Source organism: Ambystoma mexicanum, chromosome 11, assembly GCF_040938575.1.
Source record: "Ambystoma mexicanum isolate Mex_15411 chromosome 11, UKY_AmexF1_1, whole genome shotgun sequence".
In the NCBI taxonomy this organism is placed as follows: domain Eukaryota; kingdom Metazoa; phylum Chordata; class Amphibia; order Caudata; family Ambystomatidae; genus Ambystoma; species Ambystoma mexicanum.
Genome location: NC_090934.1, coordinates 823,005,009 through 823,022,890, shown reverse-complemented (window position 1 = coordinate 823,022,890; position 17,882 = coordinate 823,005,009). Strand labels below are relative to the sequence as shown.

The 17,882-nt window shown below is 47.9% G+C and overlaps 9 non-coding genes across 9 annotated transcripts; all 9 read left to right on the top strand.

Annotated features, from left to right (window-relative positions):
• Positions 1 to 1,780: 1,780 nt before the first annotated feature.
• Positions 1,781 to 1,852, top strand: TRNAW-CCA (transfer RNA tryptophan (anticodon CCA)). Its single transcript has one exon. It is a non-coding gene; the product is annotated as a tRNA-Trp (tRNA).
• A 1,791-nt stretch (positions 1,853 to 3,643) lies between these two features.
• Positions 3,644 to 3,717, top strand: TRNAN-GUU (transfer RNA asparagine (anticodon GUU)). The gene has a single exon. It is a non-coding gene; the product is annotated as a tRNA-Asn (tRNA).
• A 2,549-nt stretch (positions 3,718 to 6,266) lies between these two features.
• TRNAW-CCA (transfer RNA tryptophan (anticodon CCA)) lies at positions 6,267 to 6,338 on the top strand. Its single transcript has one exon. It is a non-coding gene; the product is annotated as a tRNA-Trp (tRNA).
• A 1,790-nt stretch (positions 6,339 to 8,128) lies between these two features.
• TRNAN-GUU (transfer RNA asparagine (anticodon GUU)) lies at positions 8,129 to 8,202 on the top strand. Its single transcript has one exon. It is a non-coding gene; the product is annotated as a tRNA-Asn (tRNA).
• Positions 8,203 to 8,515: 313 nt separating this feature from the next.
• Positions 8,516 to 8,587, top strand: TRNAW-CCA (transfer RNA tryptophan (anticodon CCA)). Its single transcript has one exon. It is a non-coding gene; the product is annotated as a tRNA-Trp (tRNA).
• Positions 8,588 to 10,375: 1,788 nt separating this feature from the next.
• Positions 10,376 to 10,449, top strand: TRNAN-GUU (transfer RNA asparagine (anticodon GUU)). The gene has a single exon. It is a non-coding gene; the product is annotated as a tRNA-Asn (tRNA).
• A 313-nt stretch (positions 10,450 to 10,762) lies between these two features.
• TRNAW-CCA (transfer RNA tryptophan (anticodon CCA)) lies at positions 10,763 to 10,834 on the top strand. Its single transcript has one exon. It is a non-coding gene; the product is annotated as a tRNA-Trp (tRNA).
• Positions 10,835 to 12,624: 1,790 nt separating this feature from the next.
• Positions 12,625 to 12,698, top strand: TRNAN-GUU (transfer RNA asparagine (anticodon GUU)). Its single transcript has one exon. It is a non-coding gene; the product is annotated as a tRNA-Asn (tRNA).
• A 313-nt stretch (positions 12,699 to 13,011) lies between these two features.
• On the top strand, positions 13,012 to 13,083 carry TRNAW-CCA (transfer RNA tryptophan (anticodon CCA)). Its single transcript has one exon. It is a non-coding gene; the product is annotated as a tRNA-Trp (tRNA).
• Positions 13,084 to 17,882: the final 4,799 nt, after the last annotated feature.

Below are 17,882 nucleotides of genomic sequence, written 5' to 3'. Positions count from 1 at the left end.
ATATATGTTGGGGCCCCGAAAGGGGGTCGGCAGTCTAGTGGCAATGCCCATCACTTTGCAGTTTGGGTTTGTGAGTTCAGGTACCGGTCTGGTGTCGGAAACCTGTAAGCGCCCTCCCAATCAACTGTCGGTCCTGGATTGTGAGGATTTCCCCTTATACTGGTCTCAGTAGACACATTTCCATTTTACTTTTTCACTCTCGCATTGCCTATTTCTCTCTCTCTCATAGATACATTATAGACAAGAGAGACATTGTCAGCGAGAGGGCTTCACAGCACCTTCCCCCATTTCCCTAAGTGCATTGCAAGGGGCTCTGGGAGGCGTGCACATTTGTCTGAAACACAAAGATCCACTGGCAATAAAAAGCGTAGGTCCCTAGTTTGCATTTCTTAGAATTTGAGGTGACACTCAGAGTTGTCTCGGGCGTGACTGTACCTTTCATAGGAGATGTGCTAATCCCAAAACCCTCTTCCTTTGTCCCAGTAATCTGTCTTAGTGCCTCTAGCAAGTTGTTTTCTGAAACAAAGCTTACCTGAACATCCTGTAAAATTGGTAACTTTTCAGTAGCAGTACAGTGCAGTATATAGCATTCCTGTTGCGCACAGCATCTAGATCCAAAAATTGCTTACTCTACCCCAGAAATTAGAATTCACCCAGTCAAACAGAGGGATCTATAAAGAGCATGGCAAGTAGTTAACATAAGCTACTTCCCCCAAGTTCTCTTGGTGCACTCTGCTGCCCTCTTTTAACAGAAGAATGCAACTGCAGGTCTTGCTTCTCAGCAAGGTACCTACATATAGAATCCTTGGTGCACTCTTGCTAAATCTGCTGGAATGTGTCTTCTATTGTGCCCAGGGTGGTTGTGTATTTGGGGACTCAGGGAAGCAAGGGAGCAGTCTAATGCACTGCAGTGCTAAGAGAGGCATGCCTTTTTCAGAAAAAAGTTCAGGTTTTCTGCCAATCAGAAAAAAATAGCAATGCAATCAGGCCAAAGGCAGAACACACATGCCAGTGAGTCTCTGTGGCGCAATTGGTTAACGCGTTTGGCTGTTAACCGAAAAGATGCTGCTGTTTTTGGCACAAAGACACAGAGTGTTCCACTCAGTAAACCTGAGTCATTTCTCCCGTGTTCTCTGGGTTCAGCCTACTGTCCCCTTTTAACACAGGTGCGCAACTGTGGCTTTCTCCTCATAGCAAGTTATGCCTACACAGAGGACATTTGGTGCACTGTTGATGGGCTCTGTCCTCTACTAAATCCCCTGTGTTTGTGGATTAGGGGAGGTAGGGAAGTGCTTGATACCCTGATTTGCTGTGGGAAAAAGAGCTATTTTAGAAATATTTTCAGGTTGCCTGGGAAGCATAAGCAAACAGCACACCAATCAGGCCCCTGTGTATGAACTGCATGAGTCTCTGTGGCGCAATCGGTTAGCAACCGAAAGGTTGGTGGTTCAAGCCCACCCAGGGACGGTGCATTTTGGCTCAAAAATTCAGCGTGACCAACTATGGACTTCTGTTTACCTCTCGCAGGTCTCGTCTGCTGACGTCCAAAAAATCCAATAAACTGCAAGCAATTCTTCTCGCTTGCTTTAGTTTTTCAAAACTTGCCATTCAATTCATAAACATCAAGACTTCATGGGAAGGGTTTGGCTGCAGCGTGTACTGATGCACAGAAGGAAGCCATCCTAGCCAGTCTACTTAAAGAAGCAATGAGGCTCTGCAGGTGCATGTACGTCTCCTACCTTTATTCTGTCATCAGACACACCAGGTGGATTGCCACAAGGACCTCGTGGCGCAATGGTAGCGCGTCTGACTCCAGATCAGAAGGTTTCGTGTTCAAATCACGTCGGGGTCATATTTGCGTTTCCCACTCTGAAATATAAAATTGCTCTTCAGTATCTCGTTATTTCAACCTGACTGCATCTTTGTGCTCTGGGCCTAGTTGTTCTGGCGTATCGAATGTAAGCTTTGCAGCAGGGAAGTATCATATTCACAGACACCCATGAAGGACATGGTCAACCTTTAAAGCAGGCCAATCTCTATGTTTTACTGGATGCAGCAGAAGTATTTCCTCTTTACCATCTCTTCAAGTGGGCCTGACTGATGTGCTGTTTTGTGCACGCTACGGTGGCTTTGTAAAGCATACCTCTGCCATTTGCATGGCCTCCTAGCGCTGTCAATATTTTCGTGTAATCGCTGAATGCTGCACTGTCCTGGGAACTCTAGGTGTGACTAAAGGATATATGTTGGGACCCCGAAAGGGGGTCGGCAGTCTAGTGGCAATGGGCATCACTTTGCAGTTTGGGTTTGTGAGTTCAGGTACCGGTCTGGTGTCGGAAACCTGTAAGCGCCCTCCCAATCAACTGTCGGTCCTGGATTGTGAGGATTTCCCCTTATACTGGTCTCAGTAGACACATTTCCATTTTACTTTTTCACTCTCGCATTGCCTATTTCTCTCTCTCTCATAGATACATTATAGACAAGAGAGACATTGTCAGCGAGAGGGCTCCACAGCACCTTCCCCCATTTCCCTAAGTGCATTGCAAGGGGCTCTGGGAGGCGTGCACATTTGTCTGAAACACAAAGATCCACTGGCAATAAAAAGCGTAGGTCCCTAGTTTGCATTTCTGAGAATTTGAGGTGACACTCAGAGTTGTCTCGGGCGTGACTGTACCTTTCATAGGAGATGTGCTAATCCCCAAACCCTCTTCCTTTGTCCCAGTAATCTGTCTTAGTGCCTCTAGCAAGTTGTTTTCTGAAACAAAGCTTACCTGAACATCCTGTAAAATTGGTAACTTTTCAGTAGCAGTACAGTGCAGTATATAGCATTCCTGTTGCGCACAGCATCTAGATCCAAAAATTGCTTACTCTACCCCAGAAATTAGAATTCACCCAGTCAAACAGAGGGATCTATAAAGAGCATGGCAAGTAGTTAACATAAGCTACTTCCCCAAAGTTCTCTTGGTGCACTCTGCTGCCCTCTTTTAACAGAAGAATGCAACTGCAGGTCTTGCTTCTCAGCAAGGTACCTACATATAGAATCCTTGGTGCAATCTTGCTAAATCTGCTGGAATGTGTCTTCTATTGTGCCCAGGGTGGTTGTGTATTTGGGGATTCAGGGAAGCAAGGGAGCAGTCTAATGCACTGCAGTGCTAAGAGAGGCATGCCTTTTTCAGAAAAAAAGTTCAGGTTTTCTGCCAATCAGAAAAAAATAGCAATGCAATCAGGCCAAAGACAGAACACACATGCCAGTGAGTCTCTGTGGCGCAATTGGTTAGCGCGTTCGGCTGTTAACCGAAAAGACGCTGCTGTTTTTGGCACAAAGACACAGAGTGTTCCACTCAGTAAACCTGAGTCATTTCTCCCGTGTTCTCTGGGTTCAGCCTACTGTCCCCTTTTAACACAGGTGCGCAACTGTGGCTTTCTCCTCATAGCAAGTTATGCCTACACGGAGGACATTTGGTGCACTGTTGATGGGCTCTGTCCTCTACTAAATCCCCTGTGTTTGTGGATTAGGGGAGGTAGGGAAGTGCTTGATACCCTGATTTGCTGTGGGAAAAAGAGCTGTTTTAGAAATATTTTCAGGTTGCCTGGGAAGCATAAGCAAACAGCACACCAATCAGGCGCCTGCGTAAGAACAGCATGAGTCTCTGTGGCGCAATCGGTTAGCGCGTTCGGCTGTTAACCGAAAGGTTGGTGGTTCAAGCCCACCCAGGGACGGTGCATTTTGGCTCAAAAATTCAGCATGACCAACTATGAACTTCTGTTTACCTCTCGCAGGTCTCGTCTGCTGACGTCCAAAAAATCCAATAAACTGCAAGCAATTCTTCTCGCTTGCTTCAGTTTTTCAAAACTTGCCATTCAATTCATAAACATCAAGACTTCATGGGAAGGGTTTGGCTGCAGCGTGTACTGATGCACAGAAGGAAGCTATCCTAGCCAGTCTACTTAAAGAAGCAATGAGGCTCTGCAGGTCCATGCACGTCTCCTACCTTTATTCTGTCATCAGACACACCAGGTGGATTGCCACAAGGACCTCGTGGCGCAATGGTAGCGCGTTTGACTCCCGATCAGAAGGTTTCGTGTTCAAATCACGTCGGGGTCATATTTGCTTTTCCCACTCTGAAATATAAAATTGCTCTTCAGTATCTCGTTATTTCAACCTGACTGCATCTTTGTGCTCTGGGCCTAGTTGTTCTGGCGTTTCGAATGTAAGCTTTGCAGCAGGGAAGTATCATATTGACAGACACCCATGAAGTACATGGTCAACTTTTAAAGCAGGCCAATCTCTATGTTTTACTGGATGCAGCAGAAGTATTTCCTCTTTACCATCTCTTCAAGTGGGCCTGACTGATGTGCTGTTTTGTGCACGCTACGTGGGCTTTGTAAAGCATACCTCTGCAATTTGCATGGCCTCCTAGCGCTGTCAATATTTTCGTGTAATCGCTGAATGCTGCACTGTCCTGGGAACTCTAGGTGTGACTAAAGGATATATGCTGGGGCCCCGAAAGGGGGTCGGCAGTCTAGTGGCAATGCCCATCACTTTGCAGTTTGGGTTTGTGAGTTCAGGTACCGGTCTGGTGTCGGAAACCTGTAAGCGCCCTCCCAATCAACTGTCGGTCCTGGATTGTGAGGATTTCCCCTTATACTGGTCTCAGTAGACACATTTCCATTTTACTTTTTCACTCTCGCATTGTCTCTTTCTCTCTCTCTCATAGATACATTATAGACAAGAGAGACATTGTCAGCGAGAGGGCTTCACAGCACCTTCCCCCATTTCCCTAAGTGCATTGCATGGGGCTATGGGAGGCGTGCACATTTGTCTGAAACACAAAGATCCACTGGCAATAAAAGGCGTAGGACCCCAGTTCGCATTTCTTAGAATTTGAGGAGGCACTCAGAGTTGTCTTGGGCGTGACTGTACCTTTCATAGGAAATGTGCTAATCCTCAAACCCTCTTCCTTTGTCCCAGTAATCTGTCCTAGGGCCTCTAGCAAGTTGTTTTCTGAAACAAAGCTTACCTGAACATCCTGTAAAATTGGTAACTTTTCAGTAGCAGTACAGTGCAGTATATAGCATTCCTGTTGCGCACAGCATCTAGATCCAAAAATTGCTTACTCTACCCCACAAATTAGAATTCACCCAGTCAAACAGAGGGATCTATAAAGATCATGGCAAGTAGTTAACATAAGCTACTTCCCCCAAGTTCTCTTGGTGCACTCTGCTGCCCTCTTTTAACAGAAGAATGCAACTGCAGGTCTTGCTTCTCAGCAAGGTACCTACATATAGAAACCTTGGTGTGGTGCACTCTTGCTAAATCTGCTGGAATGTGTCTTCTATTGTGCCCAAGGTGGTTGTGTATTTGGGGACTCAGGGAAGCAAGGGAGCAGTCTAATGCACTGCAGTGCTAAGAGAGGCATGCCTTTTTCAGAAAAAAGTTCATGTTTTCTGCCAATCAGAAAAAAATAGCAATGCAATCAGGCCAAAGGCAGAACACACATGCCAGTGAGTCTCTGTGGCACAATTGGTTAGCGCGTTCGGCTGTTAACCGAAAAGACGCTGCTGTTTTTGGCACAAAGACACAGAGTGTTCCACTCAGTAAACCTGAGTCATTTCTCCCGTGTTCTCTGGGTTCAGCCTACTGTCCCCTTTTAACACAAGTGCGCAACTGTGGCTTTCTCCTCATAGCAAGTTATGCCTACACAGAGGACATTTGGTGCACTGTTGATGGGCTCTGTCCTCTACTAAATCCCCTGTGTTTGTGGATTAGGGGAGGTAGGGAAGTGCTTGATACCCTGATTTGCTGTGGGAAATAGAGCTATTTTAGAAATATTTTCAGGTTGCCTGGGAAGCATAAGCAAACAGCACACCAATCAGGCCCCAGTGTAAGCACTGCATGAGTCTCTGTGGCGCAATCGTTTAGCGCGTTCGGCTGTTAACCGAAAGGTTGGTGGTTCAAGCCCACCCAGGGAAAATTCAGCATGACCAACTATGAACTTCTGTTTACCTCTCGCAGGTCTCGTCTGCTGACGTCCAAAAAATCCAATAAACTGTAAGCAATTCTTCTCGCTTGCTTTAGTTTTTCAAAACTTGCCATTCAATTCATAAACATCAAGACTTCATGGGAAGGGTTTGGCTGCAGCGTGTACTGATGCACAGAAGGAAGCTATCCTAGCCAGTCTACCTAAAGAAGCAATGAGGCTCTGCAGGTGCATGTACGTCTCCTACCTTTATTCTGTCATCAGACACACCAGGTGGATTGCCACAAGGACCTCGTGGCGCAATGGTAGCGCGTCTGACTCCAGATCAGAAGGTTGTGTGTTCAAATCACGTCGGGGTCATACTTCCTTTTCCCACTCTGAAATACAAAATTGCTCTTCAGTATCTCGTTATTTCAACCTGACTGCATCTTTGTGCTCTGGGCCTAGTTGTTCTGGCGTTTCGAATGTAAGCTTTGCAGCAAGGAAGTATCATATTGACAGACACCCATGAAGGACATGGTCAACCTTTAAAGCAGGCCAATCTCTATGTTTTACTGGATGCAGCAGAAGTATTTCCTCTTTACCATCTCTTCAAGTGGGCCTGACTGATGTGCTGTTTTGTGCACGCTACGTGGGCTTTGTAAAGCATACCTCTGCCATTTGCATGGCCTCCTAGCGCTGTCAATATTTTCGTGTAATCGCTGAATGCTGCACTGTCCTGGGAACTCTAGGTGTGACTAAAGGATATATGCTGGGGCCCCGAAAGGGGGTCGGCAGTCTAGTGGCAATGCCCATCACTTTGCAGTTTGGGTTTGTGAGTTCAGGTACCGGTCTGGTGTCGGAAACCTGTAAGCGCCCTCCCAATCAACTGTCGGTCCTGGATTGTGAGGATTTCCCCTTATACTGGTCTCAGTAGACACATTTCCATTTTACTTTTTCACTCTCGCATTGCCTATTTCTCTCTCTCTCATAGATACATTATAGACAAGAGAGACATTGTCAGCGAGAGGGCTTCACAGCACCTTCCCCCATTTCCCTAAGTGCATTGCAAGGGGCTCTGGGAGGCGTGCACATTTGTCTGAAACACAAAGATCCACTGGCAATAAAAAGCGTAGGTCCCTAGTTTGCATTTCTTAGAATTTGAGGTGACACTCAGAGTTGTCTCGGGCGTGACTGTACCTTTCATAGGAGATGTGCTAATCCCCAAACCCTCTTCCTTTGTGCCAGTAATCTGTCTTAGTGCCTCTAGCAAGTTGTTTTCTGAAACAAAGCTTACCTGAACATCCTGTAAAGTTGGTAACTTTTCAGTAGCAGTACAGTGCAGTATATAGCATTCCTGTTGCGCACAGCATCTAGATCCAAAAATTGCTTACTCTACCCCAGAAATTAGAATTCACCCAGTCAAACAGAGGGATCTATAAAGAGCATGGCAAGTAGTTAACATAAGCTACTTCCCCCAAGTTCTCTTGGTGCACTCTGCTGCCCTCTTTTAACAGAAGAATGCAACTGCAGGTCTTGCTTCTCAGCAAGGTACCTACATATAGAATCCTTGGTGCACTCTTGCTAAATCTGCTGGAATGTGTCTTCTATTGTGCCCAGGGTGGTTGTGTATTTAGGGACTCAGGGAAGCAAGGGAGCAGTCTAATGCACTGCAGTGCTAAGAGAGGCATGCCTTTTTCAGAAAAAAGTTCAGGTTTTCTGCCAATCAGAAAAAAATAGCAATGCAATCAGGCCAAAGGCAGAACACACATGCCAGTGAGTCTCTGTGGCGCAATTGGTTAGCCCGTTCGGCTGTTAACCGAAAAGACGCTGCTGTTTTTGGCACAAAGACACAGAGTGTTCCCCTCAGTAAACCCGAGTCATTTCTCCCGTGTTCTCTGGGTTCAGCCTACTGTCCCCTTTTAACACAAGTGCGCAACTGTGGCTTTCTCCTCATAGCAAGTTATGCCTACACAGAGGACATTTGGTGCACTGTTGATGGGCTCTGTCCTCTACTAAATCCCCTGTGTTTGTGGATTAGGGGAGGTAGGGAAGTGCTTGATACCCTGATTTGCTGTGGGAAAAAGAGCTATTTTAGAAATATTTTCAGGTTGCCTGGGAAGCATAAGCAAACAGCACACCAATCAGGCCCCTGTGTAAGAACTGCATGAGTCTCTGTGGCGCAATCGGTTAGCGCGTTCGGCTGTTAACCGAAAGGTTGGTGGTTCAAGCCCACCCAGGGATGGTGCATTTTGGCTCAAAAATTCAGCGTGACCAACTATGGACTTCTGTTTACCTCTCGCAGGTCTCGTCTGCTGACGTCCAAAAAATCCAATAAACTGCAAGCAATTCTTCTCGCTTGCTTTAGTTTTTCAAAACTTGCCATTCAATTCATAAACATCAAGACTTCATGGGAAGGGTTTGGCTGCAGCGTGTACTGATGCACAGAAGGAAGCTATCCTAGCCAGTCTACTTAAAGAAGCAATGAGGCTCTGCAGGTGCATGTACGTCTCCTACCTTTATTCTGTCATCAGACACACCAGGTGGACTGTCACAAGGACCTCGTGGCGCAATGGTAGCGCGTCTGACTCCAGATCAGAAGGTTGCGTGTTGAAATCACGTCGGGGTCATATTTGCTTTTCCCACTCTGAAATATAAAATTGCTCTTCAGTATCTCGTTATTTCAACCTGACTGCATCTTTGTGCTCTGGGCCTAGTTGTTCTGGCGTTTCGAATGTAAGCTTTGCAGCAGGGAAGTATCATATTGACAGACACCCATGAAGGACATGGTCAACCTTTAAAGCAGGCCAATCTCTATGTTTTACTGGATGCAGCAGAAGTATTTCCTCTTTACCATCTCTTCAAGTGGGCCTGACTGATGTGCTGTTTTGTGCACGCTACGTGGGCTTTGTAAAGCATACCTCTGCCATTTGCATGGCCTCCTAGCGCTGTCAATATTTTCGTGTAATCGCTGAATGCTGCACTGTCCTGGGAACTCTAGGTGTGACTAAAGGATATATGCTGGGGCCCCGAAAGGGGGTCGGCAGTCTAGTGGCAATGCCCATCACTTTGTAGTTTGGGTTTGTGAGTTCAGGTACCGGTCTGGTGTCAGAAAACTGTAAGCGCCCTCCCAATCAACTGTCGTTCCTGGATTGTGAGGATTTCCCCTTATACTGGTCTCAGTAGACACATTTCCATTTTACTTTTTCACTCTCGCATTGCCTCTTTCTCTCTCTCTCATAGATACATTATAGACAAGAGAGACATTGTCAGCGAGAGGGTTGCACAGCACCTTCCCCCATTTTCCTAAGTGCATTGCATGGGGCTCTGGGAGGCGTGCACATTTATCTGAAACACAAAGATCCACTGGCAATAAAAGGCGTAGGACCCCTGTTCGCATTTCTTAGAATTTGAGGAGGCACTCAGAGTTGTCTCGGGCGTGACTGTACCTTTCATAGGAGATGTGCTAATCCCCAAACCCTCTTCCTTTGTCCCAGTAATCTGTCCTAGGGCCTCTAGCAAGTTGTTTTCTGAAACAAAGCTTACCTGAACATCCTGTAAAATTGGTAACTTTTCAGTAGCAGTACAGTGCAGTATATAGCATTCCTGTTGCGCACAGCATCTAGATCCAAAAATTGCTTACTCTACCCCAGAAATTAGAATTCACCCAGTCAAACAGAGGGATCTATAAAGAGCATGGCAAGTAGTTAACATAAGCTACTTCCCCCAAGTTCTCTTGGTGCACTCTGCTGCCCTCTTTTAACAGAAGAATGCAACTGCAGGTCTTGCTTCTCAGCAAGGTACCTACATATAGAAACCTTGGTGCACTCTTGCTAAATCTGCTGGAATGTGTCTTCTATTGTGCCCAAGGTGGTTGTGTATTTGGGGACTCAGGGAAGCAAGGGAGCAGTCTAATGCACTGCAGTGCTAAGAGAGGCATGCCTTTTTCAGAAAAAAGTTCAGGTTTTCTGCCAATCAGAAAAAAATAGCAATGCAATCAGGCCAAAGGCAGAACACACATGCCAGTGAGTCTCTGTGGCACAATTGGTTAGCGCGTTTGGCTGTTAACCGAAAAGACGCTGCTGTTTTTGGCACAAAGACACAGTGTTCCACTCAGTAAACCTGAGTCATTTCTCCCGTGTTCTCTGGGTTCAGCCTACTGTCCCCTTTTAACACAAGTGCGCAACTGTGGCTTTCTCCTCATAGCAAGTTATGCCTACACAGAGGACATTTGGTGCACTGTTGATGGGCTCTGTCCTCTACTAAATCCCCTGTGTTTGTGGATTAGGGGAGGTAGGGAAGTGCTTGATACCCTGATTTGCTGTGGGAAAAAGAGCTATTTTAGAAATATTTTCAGGTTGCCTGGGAAGCATAAGCAAACAGCACACCAATCAGGCCCCTGTGTAAGAACAGCATGAGTCTCTGTGGCGCAATCGGTTAGCGCGTTCGGCTGTTAACCGAAAGGTTGGTGGTTCAAGCCCACCCAGGGACGGTGCATTTTGGCTCAAAAATTCAGCGTGACCAACTATGGACTTCTGTTTACCTCTCGCAGGTCTCGTCTGCTGACGTCCAAAAAATCCAATAAACTGCAAGCAATTCTTCTCGCTTGCTTTAGTTTTTCAAAACTTGCCATTCAATTCATAAACATCAAGACTTCATGGGAAGGGTTTGGCTGCAGCGTGTACTGATGCACAGAAGGAAGCTATCCTAGCCAGTCTACTTAAAGAAGCAATGAGGCTCTGCAGGTGCATGTACGTCTCCTACCTTTATTCTGTCATCAGACACACCAGGTGGACTGCCACAAGGACCTTGTGGCGCAATGGTAGCGCGTCTGACTCCAAATCAGAAGGTTGCGTGTTCAAATCACGTCGGGGTCATATTTGCTTTTCCCACTCTGAAATACAAAATTGCTCTTCAGTATCTCGTTATTTCAACCTGACTGCATCTTTGTGCTCTGGGCCTAGTTGTTCTGGCGTTTCGAATGTAAGCTTTGCAGCAGGGAAGTATCATATTGACAGACACCCATGAAGGACATGGTCAACCTTTAAAGCAGGCCAATCTCTATGTTTTACTGGATGCAGCAGAAGTATTTCCTCTTTACCATCTCTTCAAGTGGGCCTGACTGATGTGCTGTTTTGTGCACGCTACGTGGGCTTTGTAAAGCATACCTCTGCCATTTGCATGGCCTCCTAGCGCTGTCAATATTTTCGTGTAATCGCTGAATGCTGCACTGTCCTGGGAACTCTAGGTGTGACTAAAGGATATATGTTGGGGCCCCGAAAGGGGGTCGGCAGTCTAGTGGCAATGGGCATCACTTTGCAGTTTGGGTTTGTGAGTTCAGGTACCGGTCTGGTGTCGGAAACCTGTAAGCGCCCTCCCAATCAACTGTCGGTCCTGGATTGTGAGGATTTCCCCTTATACTGGTCTCAGTAGACACATTTCCATTTTACTTTTTCACTCTCGCATTGCCTATTTCTCTCTCTCTCATAGTTACATTATAGACAAGAGAGACATTGTCAGCGAGAGGGCTTCACAGCACCTTCCCCCCTTTCCCTAAGTGCATTGCAAGGGGCTCTGGGAGGCGTGCACATTTGTCTGAAACACAAAGATCCACTGGCAATAAAAAGCGTAGGTCCCTAGTTTGCATTTCTTAGAATTTGAGGTGACACTCAGAGTTGTCTCGGGCGTGACTGTACCTTTCATAGGAGATGTGCTAATCCCCAAACCCTCTTCCTTTGTCCCAGTAATCTGTCTTAGTGCCTCTAGCAAGTTGTTTTCTGAAACAAAGCTTACCTGAACATCCTGTAAAGTTGGTAACTTTTCAGTAGCAGTACAGTGCAGTGTATAGCATTCCTGTTGCGCACAGCATCTAGATCCAAAAATTGCTTACTCTACCCCAGAAATTAGAATTCACCCAGTCAAACAGAGGGATCTATAAAGAGCATGGCAAGTAGTTGACATAAGCTACTTCCCCCAAGTTCTCTTGGTGCACTCTGCTGCCCTCTTTTAACAGAAGAATGCAACTGCAGGTCTTGCTTCTCAGCAAGGTACCTACATATAGAATCCTTGGTGCACTCTTGCTAAATCTGCTGGAATGTGTCTTCTATTGTGCCCAGGGTGGTTGTGTATTTGGGGACTCAGGGAAGCAAGGGAGCAGTCTAATGCACTGCAGTGCTAAGAGAGGCATGCCTTTTTCAGAAAAAAGTTCAGGTTTTCTGCCAATCAGAAAAAAATAGCAATGCAATCAGGCCAAAGGCAGAACACACATGCCAGTGAGTCTCTGTGGCGCAATTGGTTAGCCCGTTCGGCTGTTAACCGAAAAGACGCTGCTGTTTTTGGCACAAAGACACAGAGTGTTCCACTCAGTAAACCCGAGTCATTTCTCCCGTGTTCTCTGGGTTCAGCCTACTGTCCCCTTTTAACACAAGTGCGCAACTGTGGCTTTCTCCTCATAGCAAGTTATGCTTACACAGAGGACATTTGGTGCACTGTTGATGGGCTCTGTCCTCTACTAAATCCCCTGTGTTTGTGGATTAGGGGAGGTAGGGAAGTGCTTGATACCCTGATTTGCTGTGGGAAAAAGAGCTATTTTAGCAATATTTTCAGGTTGCCTGGGAAGCATAAGCAAACAGCACACCAATCAGGCCCCTGTGTAAGAACTGCATGAGTCTCTGTGGCGCAATCGGTTAGCGCGTTCGGCTGTTAACCGAAAGGTTGGTGGTTCAAGCCCACCCAGGGATGGTGCATTTTGGCTCAAAAATTCAGCGTGACCAACTATGGACTTCTGTTTACCTCTCGCAGGTCTCGTCTGCTGACGTCCAAAAAATCCAATAAACTGCAAGCAATTCTTCTCGCTTGCTTTAGTTTTTCAAAACTTGCCATTCAATTCATAAACATCAAGACTTCATGGGAAGGGTTTGGCTGCAGCGTGTACTGATGCACAGAAGGAAGCTATCCTAGCCAGTCTACTTAAAGAAGCAATGAGGCTCTGCAGGTGCATGTACGTCTCCTACCTTTATTCTGTCATCAGACACACCAGGTGGACTGTCACAAGGACCTCGTGGCGCAATGGTAGCGCGTCTGACTCCAGATCAGAAGGTTGCGTGTTGAAATCACGTCGGGGTCATATTTGCTTTTCCCACTCTGAAATATAAAATTGCTCTTCAGTATCTCGTTATTTCAACCTGACTGCATCTTTGTGCTCTGGGCCTAGTTGTTCTGGCGTTTCGAATGTAAGCTTTGCAGCAGGGAAGTATCATATTGACAGACACCCATGAAGGACATGGTCAACCTTTAAAGCAGGCCAATCTCTATGTTTTACTGGATGCAGCAGAAGTATTTCCTCTTTACCATCTCTTCAAGTGGGCCTGACTGATGTGCTGTTTTGTGCACGCTACGTGGGCTTTGTAAAGCATACCTCTGCCATTTGCATGGCCTCCTAGCGCTGTCAATATTTTCGTGTAATCGCTGAATGCTGCACTGTCCTGGGAACTCTAGGTGTGACTAAAGGATATATGCTGGGGCCCCGAAAGGGGGTCGGCAGTCTAGTGGCAATGCCCATCACTTTGTAGTTTGGGTTTGTGAGTTCAGGTACCGGTCTGGTGTCAGAAAACTGTAAGCGCCCTCCCAATCAACTGTCGGTCCTGGATTGTGAGGATTTCCCCTTATACTGGTCTCAGTAGACACATTTCCATTTTACTTTTTCACTCTCGCATTGCCTATTTCTCTCTCTCTCATAGATACATTATAGACAAGAGAGACATTGTCAGCGAGAGGGTTGCACAGCACCTTCCCCCATTTCCCTAAGTGCATTGCAAGGGGCTCTGGGAGGCGTGCACATTTGTCTGAAACACAAAGATCCACTGGCAATAAAAAGCATAGGTCCCTAGTTTGCATTTCTTAGAATTTGAGGTGACACTCAGAGTTGTCTCGGGCGTGACTGTACCTTTCATAGGAGATGTGCTAATCCCCAAACACTCTTCCTTTGTCCCAGTAATCTGTCTTAGTGCCTCTAGCAAGTTGTTTTCTGAAACAAAGCTTACCTGAACATCCTGTAAAATTGGTAACTTTTAGCCTGGAAACTGAGGGAGGTCCAGAGGGATAGAATGGTAAAGGCAGTGAGGAGTGAAGGGGGGATTATGGGCCATGACACTCCCCACATAGGAGAGGCCTTCCGGAGATACTACGAAAAACTCTACACCTCGGAATATGACGGGCGGGACGAGGAGATAGAGGGGTTCCTCAACTCGGTTCAGATACCGGCCCTGTCCGGGGAGATGGCCGAGGGTCTGGAGGGGCTGGTGACCGAGGAAGAGGTGGGCAACGCCATTAGCGGGATGAAGGCGGGGACCTCCCCCGGGGAAGATGGCTTCACAGTGTCCTTCTATAAACGGTATCGCTCTACTCTGGCCCCTCACTTAGCAAAGGTTTTCAATGCAGTTTTAGAGGGGGGGACCCTCCCAGACTCCATGATGGAGGCCATAATTGTAGTCCTTCCCAAGGAAGGTAAGGACCCCACTGATTGTTCCTCATATCGCCCTATATCTCTCCTAAATATTGATGTCAAGGTCCTTGCCAAAATCATTGGGAAACGGATGGAGAAGATTCTGCCGACACTGATCCATGGAGACCAGGTGGGGTTTGTAAGGGGTAGGCAGGGCTCAGACAACATCCGTAAGACTATAAACCTGATCCACTACGCCCAGAACTCCGAACTTGACGCGAGCCTCCTCTCTCTGGACTCGGAGAAAGCGTTCGACCGGGTCGAATGGCGATATATGGAGCTACTCCTCCAGAGAATGGGATTTGGGGCTCATATCAGGGGCTGGGTGACGGCTCTTTACAGAGCTCCGAAGGCCAGGGTACAAGTGAACGGCACATTGTCGGACCCCTTCGTCCTCTCACGGGGCACGAGACAGGGGTGTCCACTGTCCCCCCTGTTGTATATTTTAACGATGGAACCTTTGGCCATAGCGGTGAGGTCGCACCCGGAGATCAGAGGGATAACGAGAGGGGAGGTGGAATTTAAGCTCTCCCTGTTCGCCGATGACATCCTGGCGTACCTGGTGGACCCCGCGGCCTCCCTCCCCCCCCTCCTGTCCCTGGTGAACGCATTTGGGCACTTCTCGGGGCTAAAAATCAACGCTTCCAAATCAGTCCTTCTCCCCATGCGGGTAAACGACCCGGCTCTGGACCCCGTGGGAACTATTCACGGCATCACAGTGGGCGGGGCTTCTGTTCGCTACCTGGGAGTCCTCCTCACCAGAGACTTATCCCAACTGGCCCCCGCCAACTATGACCCGGCCCTGGCTAGCATTACCAGGGACCTCAGGAGGTGGAGCTCCATGATCCTGTCTTGGTACGGCCGTATGACGGCAGTAAAGATGAACGTGCTGCCACGCCTGTTGTATCTCTTTACCTCTCTCCCATCCAATATTCCCGACCACCTCATGAGGACACTACAGATCGCGGTCCGAGAGTTCATCTGGCAGGGTAGGACCCCGAGGACTGCGAGGGCGGTCTTGACCTTGCCGAGGGAGGAGGGAGGGTTCGGCTTGCCTGACCTCCAGCTCTATTTCCGAGCCGCCCAGTTGCGAGTCCTGCTGGAGCACATGAGGGAGGGGATGGGCACCTACTGGTCTTACCTGGAGGACATGGACGCTCACCCCCTCAAGGTACGCGATCTTCTCTGGGCACCACACAAGTTCATCCCAAACAGATTGAAATCCCACCCCACCCTGGGGGTCCTTTGGGCGGTCTGGAGGGAGGGCCCCCGGACGGCGCACCTAACGACGTGGCCATCCCCAATGTCCTCTCTCTGGGGACACCCGTTCAGATTGGGCAACAGAGGTTTTTCCAAAGCACAGGCGTGGTCTGACTCGGGGCTGGAGTGGGTGGGACAGCTGTTCCGGGAGGGGGAATTCCTGCCCTACGAGGACCTAAGGGACGCCATTGGGCGGGGGTCTCTTTCTGTGTTTGAATACCTGCGCTTGAAGGGAATCCTCTGCGACCCAACATGGGGAGAGAACTTGAGGAGGCAGTTGACCCCCTTCGAGAAGTTCCTGGATATGGCGACCTCTAGAAAGGGAGCCGTCTCCGGAATGTATAGAATCCTCAATACTGAGAACTTGGTAGAACGGAGGGGCTTTCGCTCATATTGGAATGATCTCGCAGGGGAGGAGATTTCGGAAGACGCCTGGGCAAGGATCTTCAAAATTGCTTTCCATGGTAATTTGTACACTGCAGACATGGAACATAACTTTAAGATTCTTCAGGGCTGGCACAGGGACCCGGTGAAATTGTCTAAAATGTTTACGGCGGTCTCCCCCGATTGCCCGAGGGGCTGCGGCCAGAGGGGCTCACGAGGCCACATGTGGTGGCACTGCCCGAAAGTGCAGGCATACTGGGCAGAGGTGAGGGGCTGGATGGCTGAGGTCACAGAGGAACTGCTTCCCCAGGATCCCCTGGTGGTGCTGTTGGGCCTCCCGCCAGAGTCCTCGGACCTCTACAGGTACCCCAGAATGTGGGAAACGATGCTACGGGCGGGGAGAGTGGCATTGGCACAGAAATGGAAGAGCCCGGAGACCCCGTCCAAGGCTGACTGGCTGAAGAAATTGAAAAACTTGTTTCTAATGGACAAACTAACTGCCATGGTGAACAATGATTCCGGGTCATTCCTTGAAAATTGGCAGGGGGTAAGGGAGGCCTGGGGATGGGATGTGCACTGAGGCCTGAGGGGAGGGGCCGAGCGGGGCTCGAGGAGACTAGGCCGAAAGACTGTACGATAAAGTACCAGGGACCCCAAGGACGGAATGTGTGCCCACGGCCCGGGGACATTCGGTCGGCCGTCAGCCACCAGATTATGCCGACGCTCACACTCACTACCAAAGTAATGGACGCAAAAGAAAAGTCCAAATTTCCCAATGTTATGGTTCGAGTTGGTAAAACGAGGGGTGGGGGGAGGGGGGTTTGAAGGGGGGGGCTGTTGGGGGGGTGGGGGGGGGAGTTTGCTGGGCAAGTGCACTGTGATTAACTGCTGATTACAAATATTGCCTGCTTGTTATACTCTTTAAAATACCAATAAAACCAAAGTTTTAAAAAAAAAATTGGTAACTTTTCAGTAGCAGTACAGTGCAGTATATAGCATTCCTGTTGCGCACAGCATCTAGATCCAAAAATTGCTTACTCTACCCCAGAAATTAGAATTCACCCAGTCAAACAGAGGGATCTATAAAGAGCATGGCAAGTAGTTAACATAAGCTACTTCCCCCAAGTTCTCTTGGTGCACTCTGCTGCCCTCTTTTAACAGAAGAATGCAACTGCAGGTCTTGCTTCTCAGCAAGGTACCTACATATAGAATCCTTGGTGCACTCTTGCTAAATCTGCTGGAATGTGTCTTCTATTGTGCCCAGGGTGGTTGTGTATTTGGGGACTCAGGGAAGCAAGGGAGCAGTCTAATGCACTGCAGTGCTAAGAGAGGCATGCCTTTTTCAGAAAAAAGTTCAGGTTTTCTGCCAATCAGAAAAAAATAGCAATGCAATCAGGCCAAAGGCAGAACACACATGCCAGTGAGTCTCTGTGGCGCAATTGGTTAGCCCGTTCGGCTGTTAACCGAAAAGACGCTGCTGTTTTTGGCACAAAGACACAGAGTGTTCCACTCAGTAAACCCGAGTCATTTCTCCCGTGTTCTCTGGGTTCAGCCTACTGTCCCCTTTTAACACAAGTGCGCAACTGTGGCTTTCTCCTCATAGCAAGTTATGCCTACACAGAGGACATTTGGTGCACTGTTGATGGGCTCTGTCCTCTACTAAATCCCCTGTGTTTGTGGATTAGGGGAGGTAGGGAAGTGCTTGATACCCTGATTTGCTGTGGGAAAAAGAGCTATTTTAGAAATATTTTCAGGTTGCCTGGGAAGCATAAGCAAAC